Here is a 9,666-nt window from a genome sequence, read left to right as displayed (position 1 = left end):
GGGGGGGGGGGGGGGGGGGGGGGGGGGGTTGGATGAACAGTGAGCGGTGGCGTTGCCTCTGGATGAACAAGACCCCGTGGTGCGGTGGAGGGCTGGATGAACAATAGACGGTGGAGGGGTGCCCGTGGAGGGGTGGTTGAACAGGACCCCGTGGTGTGGAGGGCTGGATGAACAATAGACGGTGGAGGGGTGGTTGAACAGTAGCCGGTGGAGTAGCGCGCGGTGGAGGCTGGATGAACAGGAGCCCGTGGAGGCTGGAGGAGGTCGACGGTGGAGATGAACAGTATCCCGTGGAGTCCCGTTTTACGGTACGCCACACCCCTCCCGATGAACAGGACCCCCGTTTCGACCGTAGGATGTCCGTTTCGTCCATTTTGCGGTACGCCACACCCCTCCCCATCAACAGGACCCCCGTTTCGACCGTAGGAGGTCCGTTTCATCCGTTTTGCGGTACGCCACACCCCTCCCGATCAATAGGACCCCCGTTTCGACTGTAGGAGGTCCATTTCCTCCGTTTTGCGATACGCCAGACCCCTCCCAATCAATAGGACCCCGTTCAGGCCTCGTTTCGATCGCCTGTTCTGTCCAAGCCCTCCCGATGAACACGACCACACATTCCGTTCCGACCTAGCCGGTTGGCTCCCACGCGTTCCGTTGCCTCCCGATGAACACGACGCATTCCGTTGCCTCCCCATGAACACGACGACGACGCTGCCTCCCCATGAACACGGCGACGACACTGTTTCTCCATTCTGACCCAGCTGTCGGTGTCAAAACCGGCGGATCTCGGGTAGGGGGTCCTGAACTGTGCGTCTAGGTCGGATGGTAACAGGAGGCAGGGGACACGAAGTTTTACCCAGGTTCGGGCCCTCTTGATGGAGGTAAAACCCTACGTCCTGCTTGATTAATATTGATGATATGGGTAATACAAGAGTTGATCTACCACGAGATCAGAGAGGCTAAACCCTAGAAGCTAGCCTATGGTATGATTGTTGATGTGTATGTTGTCCTACGGACTAAAACCCCCCGGTTTATATAGACACCGGATAGGGTTAGGGTTACATAGAGTCGGTTACAATGGTAGGAGATCTGAACATCTGTATCGCCAAGCTTGGCTTTTACGCCAAGGAAAATCCCTTCCGGACACGGGACGGAGTCTTCAATCTTGTATCTTCATAGTCCAGGAGTCCGGCTGAAGGTATAGTTCGGCTATCCGAACACCCCCTAATCCAGGACTCCCTCAGTAGCCCCTGAACCAGGCTTCAATGATGACGGGTCTGGCGCGCAAATTGTCTTCGGCATTGCAAGGCGGGTTCCTCCTCCAAGTACTTCATAGAAGATCTTAAACACAAAGATAGTGTTCGGCTCTGCAAAATAAGCTTCCACATACTTCCATAGAGAGAATAATATTTACACAAATCTAATCTGCTGACATATCCCGTGGGGTGACACACCACGGCCGAGCCTTTATCCGAGTCGTTTAATTACCCACCTCAGCGTGGTATGCGAGGTGGTCCCCTTGGCACGTCTTGTAAAAACAGAGACCGTGTCCCCTTATTACGGGATTCTCATCAATACGGGCATGGGTAACCCAACCACTTCTAGGACTCCTAGATCATAGGAAAGTCCAAACGGACACGGGGAGGACGCTTGATATCCACCATCTTTATAAAGGGGAAAAGCTTTTACCTTTTCCCTCCCGTGCTTAATCGAATCCTTCCCCCGCCTCAAGCTCAAACGCCCAAGGCTCAAGTCAGGTGCTCCGAACCTTCAGTCATGTCCGGATCCAGCCTTCAAGGCTGATGGATTCCCTCCTCCGTCATGGAAGAAGATATCAAAAAGTTGAGGGAGGCCAGGTATCTGACCGCTGAAATGTCGCATCGGCTACCTCCCCGGGGGCAGGCCGTCCCTTCTCCCAAACCCAACGAGAGCGTCGTGTTTGTCTCCCACTTCCTCTGAGGTCTAGGTTTTGCTCTGGATCCTTTCGTCAGGGGCTTGATGTTTTATTACGGGCTAGATTTCCATGATCTAGCTCCGGACTCCTTCTTGCATATCACGACCTTTGTTGTCGTATGCGAGGCCTTCCTCCGAGTTACCCCCCACTTTGGCTTATGGCTCAAGACCTTTGAAGTAAAGCCAACGGTGATCGAAGGGCAACATGCAGAGTGTGGAGGCGCCTCAATACACAAGATGACGGGAGCTCCGTGGCCTAAAGGTTCCATCCCAGAGGTGTCTGCATTATGGCAACAAGAGTGGTTCTACGTCACGACTCCTAGAAGCGCCAAGTGGGCGGCCGCCCCCGTTTTTCGCTCGGGCCCTCCACCACGACTGATGTCATGGATCAGCAGAGGACTGAGCTGGGGTCCAGCCAAGGACGTGCCTTTACTGCAGAGCCACATTCGAGATCTCTTCAACGACGATCTCATTTTGGTTGCGGTAGCACAAGTTATGCTGGTTCATCAAGTCCGGCCTTGCAAACGTCGGCCCCTTCGCTTGTGGGAGTTCAATCCCGAGGGTCCGCGTGCCATTCAAAATTTTCTCGGCCTAACGCACGAGGATATGTATAAGTCATTCTTCGGACCTCAAGTAGAGTGTCCGGAAATCACCGAGGACGTGGGCCTGAGCAGTAACCGCGCTGCCGAACAGGTAAGGAATTTTCCGGCCGAACATATTATCTTTCCTTCGTTATGAAGTTATTTCTGAGAGTTTGCTTTTTCGAGCAGGACTGGCTAACAAAGGCGAAGTTGATTCGGTGTTCGGACCCCCTCCCTGAGGGTTTGGAGAATCCGGTATTGGAAAAGATGCTCCTGACCGCACCTTGCCCGGATCCCTTGAAGGAAGCTACTGTGGAGGGTAATGCGGGCGGACGCGGGCCCCCAACGCTGCCTATTCTAACCGAGGGAGCGAGCGTCTCCGTGAAGGAAGACGACCGGAAGAGGAAAAGGACTGCGCCCAGGAATTCGGAAGCCGAAGCTTCCAAACAGGAGAAGAAATCTTCCACCGGGGGCCCTACCTTGGGGGGCGCTGCTGCCGCACAAAGTCCGCGGGGGGATCAATTCTCCCGGGAGTCGTAAGTGACCCGAAAACTTTAATAGTATAGATATGCCATCCTTTTCTTCTAAGAAAATAACCACCGCATATATTTGTGCAGTTCGGGCCTTAGCCCCTCTCAAATGAGCTCGTCTTCGGGGGATCTTCTTCCAGAGATGATGGAGAGCGAGACGCCTCCTCCAGACTCCTCCACTCCGGAAGCGGGCGACCCTGAAGTGTCGTCACGGAGGGCCTCTCCGAGTGCGGAGAGGCTAGGAGGTGATCCAATTGATCCCCGAGGCTCCCAGTGTCCGTCTCTCAAAGAGAGTAGACAAAAGAGTCCGGCGCTGTCTAGTGTGCGATCGGACGTTCTGAGGGAGTTGGTGGGGCGAGCGGCCATCTCAGACGATCACCGTGTGCTGATGAATATGGTGATGGAGAGGATATCGTCCGCCGAAAGTGGATTGCATGAAGCTTTTATGAGTCTACTGATAGGCTTTGAGGTACGTAAAAAGGAATGTGTAATAGTCCTGCACATGTTAGGTGTGCCCTGTGTAGATAGTAGCCCCTGAGACTCTGGTTGTCATCGGAAACGATGACGAACGGAGGATCATACTCCCAGGTAATAACCATACTGCCTTTATGTGCAGGAGATGGAAACTCCGGTGGTCAGCCGGACTAGCCAGTTTGCCCGTTTAGAACGGCAGTTGGATGAGGCAGATGCCGGCATCGAGCTTGTTAACAGAAGGCTTGACGAGGCGCAGGGTAAGTATCCTTGTCTGGTAAACGCCACATAGGAAGAGTATGATTCCAGTGTTTTTAACATGTTATGACTGCAGATGGAGCTGCCACTGTTGAAGCCTTGCGGGCAGAACTTGCTCGAGCCAAGGAACAAGCAAGATTGGGTAATGCGGCTGCTTTGAAGGCGGCCGAAGAGTTGCGAGGCGAGAAGGCCGCACATGGCGAGAGCCGGAAGAAGATGGCCAATATGGCCGTAGAATTAAAAGCCGCCGTAGACCGTTGCCGGGCTCTTGAAAAGGAGAACCAGGCGAAGGCGTCGGACCTTGAGAAGGCTGCTGTAACGGGGAAAGACCTCCGCTCTGCTATGAGGGCAAAGAAGGAGGAGCTGCGGGAAGCCGGGGATATTGTAGCCGGGAAGTCCTTTATGCTGCAGAGGAAGTACTGAGATCCACGGTATGCCCCTCTGGATCGGCTGTGGAGTTCGGAGGATGCGTATATGGATCTGGCGGTGAGCGCTGCCGATGCGGCCAAGTACTTCCAGAGTCAGACGGACCGTGAAGTAGACCAGCTGTTTTGGTAGCAATTCCTTTCTCCCGAGCGTCCGCTTTCGTTGACGGACCAATTAGCCGATTGGGCCGAACTAAATAGGTTGTCCGGACTCTCCATGAGGTCTGTTGTGGATCAACTATGGCCGGGAAGGTCAAAACCGAGCAGCTATTTCAGCTTGGTGCAGCAGGTCCTCGATGTGGTACCGCGCATAAACGCGATGAAGAGGTCGGCGTGCATAGAAGGCGCACGGATGGCCTTTGCCCGTGCTAAAGCATACTGGGCAGAGATGGATGCTACCACTGTTGCGGCGCAGGATTCGGCCATAGGTCGAAGGGCTGCTGAGCACTACTTTGAGGAAGTTCTTGAGGGTGCTCGTTTGATAGAGACTCAGTGCTCAAAAAAATATTATGTTTGAATGATATGTAATCTCATTGTAAGCGAAATGCTTTTTAGATTTTTATGAGGCTACTTTTATACTTTTTCCTGAAAGTAATGTGATGCCTCCTGGGCGGCCGTTTATGTATACATGTGTATAACCTGAAAGATTGCAGTCGTCGGCTTCAACCCCCACGCATATAATGTGGAGGTGTTCGCAAAGACACGCGTTCACACTTAACCCAATGTCTTGGTCCTATTAAGGAGGTGATAGCGAAGCGAGCAAGGCAACCGGACTATAATGCTTTAACACTTTCACTTAGCCATAGGAGTTTGACAGTGGGGCTACTAGATAGCCCCTGGTGGCTCCGCACTCTCCCGATCCCGGGGTGCGTATATGCCTGGCCGGAAATCAGCCCTTCGTTAAGGCGGAGGAATTCTAACATTCCCATGGGTCATCGAGTGGTTGACCAGTCTCACGCTAGATCATGACAGTCAGTTTTCGGCTTTCTCTACTGAGGTGCTCGTCCGGATGAACCAGGGCACAATCGCAGTAGTTCTCCTGGTGCTACCTTAACCGGTAAAGCGTAACGTAAGGCACAAAACACAGGAGCCGGGCAAACCCAACATTTGACCAAAGACAATGATTCGGAGCTGATGCATATAGGGCCAAACTCGCGATGCCGAACACTCCCTAGGGTATTCGGTGGTATAAACCGGGCCTGAAGAATGGCCTTTGTAAGAAGCCCCTTGTGTCCAGGTACATGCATTGTTCTGGCGTGGCCACATGCCAAGACGTCAGCATCCTTCCCAACGGTGGATATGTATCAACAAGAGACAGTAAAAAAGGTTTACGTAGGGTCTTAATCTAAAAAGAATCCTTGGGTTGGGTCCCTGCTGCATGTCTCCGCCTGTGTCTCCGTTGTGCCGTATCCTGGACGGGTGTAGCACGATGATCATCTGTAAAAAAGAGGAATTTAGGTAAAGAGGTTGTCGTGCAAAAGGATAGTTTTCTAAAGAAACCATGTATAATTCAAGATAAGAAGAAATCGCCACTCGTCTACGTGCGTTGAGCCCCTTGTACTTTTGAATTATAGGGGTGTGACCGTTTATTTGATATGAGTAGCGGCGCCAGACTTGATTAGTTGTGTCTGAGGTCTTGACGACCTATTGGATGCTTTTGCTGGTCCGGGCGCCTTTAGTGTGCGGCTGCCAAGGCAGCCTCATTTTCTTCGGCGCGCAGAGATCGCTTGATACTTCCGTGCACTGAAATGATGCCACGTGGACCGGGCATCTTGAGTGTTAGGGAGGTGTAGTGTGGTATTGCATTAAAGCGAGCGAAAGGTTCGCGTCCGAGTAGTGCTTGATAGCCACTTTTAAATGGAGCGATGTGGAAAGTTAAATGCTCACGAGGGAAGTTATCAGGGGAGCCGAATATAACTTGTAGTAGGAGGGAGCCCGTACAACGAGCCCCTGGGCCTGGCGTTACTCCTTTAAAGGTAGTATTGCTATGGAGAATTTGTGTTGGGTCTAACCCCATCCTGCGGATTGTATCCTGATACATTAGGTTTAGGCTACTGCCGCCATCCATCAAGACTCGTGTGAAGTGGTATCCGCCAATTACTGGGTCTAGTACCAGTGCAGCCCATCCTGCGTGTCGGATACTTGATGCGTAATCACGATGGTTGAAGGTGATCGGTTGAGACGACCAGTGGTGGGACTTCGCGGTGACAGGCACTTGGGTAAATTTTTCAGGGAGTGCCGCATTGTTTTTTCTCTTGATCACGTGTAACACGTTTACTGTTTTGACTTCGGGTGGAAATTTCTTTTGTTCCCCTTTGTCTTGTTTGGGAGGTTCGTCCTCGTCTTCACTTGGTGTATCCTCCCCCTTGTGTATGGCGTTAATATTGCCGGACTGCTTGAAGACCCAACATTCTCTGTGGGTATGATTAGCAGGTTTGCTGGGGGTACTATGGATCTGACATACTTGGTCCAGAATTTTGTTGAGGCTGGACAGTTCATCCCTGGTGCCTTTGGAGGGCGGCTTTTGGTTTGGCCAAGGGACTTTGAATCCGGCATTTACTGCTGTGCCCTTCGTGCTATCTTCTTTATTCCGGCGTTTGTTATTGCTGTTGCGCCGTAATTTCCCGTTTCCATCTCTAACTTCAGATGTACTGGGGTCGCTGGTGCTGCATCTGGCTAGCCAGTTGTCCTCACCCGCGCAAAAGCAGGTCATGAGGTTTGTTAATGCGGTCATCGTTCTCGGTTTGTTTTGGCCGAGGTGTCTGGCGAGCCATTCGTCGCGGACGCTGTGCTTGAAAGCCGCTAAGGCTTCGGTGTCTGGGCAGTCGACAATCTGGTTCTTTTTAGTAAGAAACCCATTCCAAAGCTTTCGGGCTGACTCTCCAGGCTGTTGAGTTATGTGACTCAGGTCATCCGCATCCGGAGGTCGGACATAAGTCCGTTGAAAGTTTGCCCGAAAGGCATCTTCGAGCTCTTCCCAACATCCAATGGAGCTTTTGGGGAGGCCTTTGAGCCAGTGACGAGCTGACCCTTTGAGTTTGAGAGGTAAGTACTTGATGGCATGGAGATCATCCCCTCGAGCCATATCTATATGGAGGATATAGTCCTCAATCCAGACCCCAGGGTCTGTTGTTCCGTCGTATGCCTCTATGTTTACGGGCTTGAATCCCTCTGGAAATGTTGGGTTTCGTAGTAATTTCAAAAATTTTCCTACGCACACGCAAGATCATGTGATGCACAGCAACGAGGGGGAGAGTGTTGTCTACGTACCCAACACAGACCGACTGCGGAAGCGCTGACACGACGTAGAGGAAGTAGTCGTACGTCTTCACGATCCAACCAATCAAGCACCGAAACTACGGCACCTCCGAGTTCGAGCACACGTTCAGCTCGATGATGATCCCCGGACTCCGATCCAGCAAAGTGTCGGGGAAGAGTTCCGTCAGCACGACGGCGTGGTGACGATCTTGATGTACTACAGCAGCAGGGCTTCGCCTAAACTCCGCTACAGTATTATCGAGGTATATGGTGGCAGGGGGCACCGCACACGGCTAAGGAATAGATCACGTGGATCAACTTGTGTGTCTATGGGGTACCTCTACCTCAGTATATAAAGGAGCCAAGGGGGGAGGGGGCGCCGGCCAGGAGGAGAGGGCGCAGGAGGAGTCCTACTCCTTCCGGGAGTAGGACTCCCCCCAATCCTATTCCAACTAGGATTCCCCAAAGGGGGAAAGAGGGAGAAGGGTGGCCGGACACCTCTCCTAGTCCTAATAGGACTAGGGGAAGGGGGGAGGCGCGCAGCCCTTGTGGGCAGCCCTTTCACCTTTCCACTAAGGCCCATGAAGGCCCATATGGCTCCCGGGGGGTTCCGGTAACCTCCCGGTAACCCGGTAAAATCCCGATTTCACCCGGAACACTTCCGATATCCAAATATAGGCTTCCAATATATCAATCTTTACGTCTCGACCATTTCGAGACTCCTCGTCATGTCCGTGATCACATCCGGGACTCCGAACAACCTTCGGTACATCAAAATGCATAAACTCATAATGTAACTGTCATCGTAACCTTAAGCGTGCGGACCCTACGGGTTCGAGAACAATGTAGACATGACCGAGACATGTCTCCGGTCAATAACCAATAGCGGGACCTGGATGCCCATATTGGCTCCTACATATTCTACGAAGATCTTTATCGGTCAGACCGCATAACAACATACGTTGTTCCCTTTGTCATCGGTATGTTACTTGCCCGAGATTCGATCGTCGGTATCCAATACCTAGTTCAATCTCGTTACCGGCAAGTCTCTTTACTCGTTCCGTAATACATCATCTCACAACTAACATATTAGTTGTAATGCTTGCAAGGCTTATGTGATGTGTATTACCGAGAGGGCCCAGAGATACCTCTCCGAAAATCAAAGTGACAAATCCTAATCTCGAAATACGCCAACCCAACATCTACTTTTGGAGACACCTGTAATGCTCCTTTATAATCACCCAGTTACGTTGTGACGTTTGGTAGCACCCAAAGTGTTCCTCCGGTAAACGGGAGTTGCATAATCTCATAGTCATAGGAACATGTATAAGTCATGAAGAAAAGCAATAGCAACATACTAAACGATCAGGTGCTAAGCTAGTGGAATGGGTCATGTCAATCAGATCATTCAACTAATGATGTGACCTCGTTAATCAAATAACAACTCATTGTTCATGGTTAGGAAACATAACCATCTTTGATTAACGAGCTAGTCAAGTAGGGGCATACTAGTGACACTTTGTTTGTCTATGTATTCACACATGTATTATGTTTCCGGTTAATACAATTCTAGCATGAATAATAAACATTTATCATGATTATAAGGAAATAAATAATAACTTTATTATTGCCTCTAGGGCATATTTCCTTCAGGAAATTCATGGTCCAGCACCTCATCGGTGAAACATAGGGGGTGTGCGGCACCCTTGTAGCTAGGTGTGCCGCGTTGTTCAGATGTTTGTTGTGTTGCATTGTATGCTGGGGCGCGCTTGCGTGGTCCATAGATGGATCTTGTTGCACCGTCCTTTGGGTGCGAGCCCTCGCATGGGTCGCGTGTTGCATTGTGAGCGGCATTGAATGCCGTTCTGTGGTGGTAGAGGGGTCGTCTATCCGACCAGGTGGCTGCTTTGATATTTGGTTGTGGGGGGTCTGAGGCCTCCTCATTGAATTCGGGTAGCAGCTTCTGCTTTGGGTAGCTCTTGGAGGGGCGATTTTCGCCGTACCTTGCTACAGTGTTGAGTATTTTGCTCCATCTGAATTGGAGTGTGTCTTGCGCGGCCTTGAGCCTTCGCTTCTGCTTTTTGAGGCTCCTCGCGGTGGCAACAAGCCTTTTACGGGTGTTCTACTGCTCCGGGTGCCTGTCCGGTGTTATGTCGTCCAGACCATTATCCTTGATAGGGTTTGTTTGTT

The sequence above is a fragment of the Triticum urartu genome, chromosome 5 (genome assembly GCF_003073215.2).
Source record: "Triticum urartu cultivar G1812 chromosome 5, Tu2.1, whole genome shotgun sequence".
NCBI classification, from domain to species: Eukaryota; Viridiplantae; Streptophyta; class Magnoliopsida; order Poales; family Poaceae; genus Triticum; species Triticum urartu.
Note: the sequence above shows the minus strand (reverse complement) of the source record.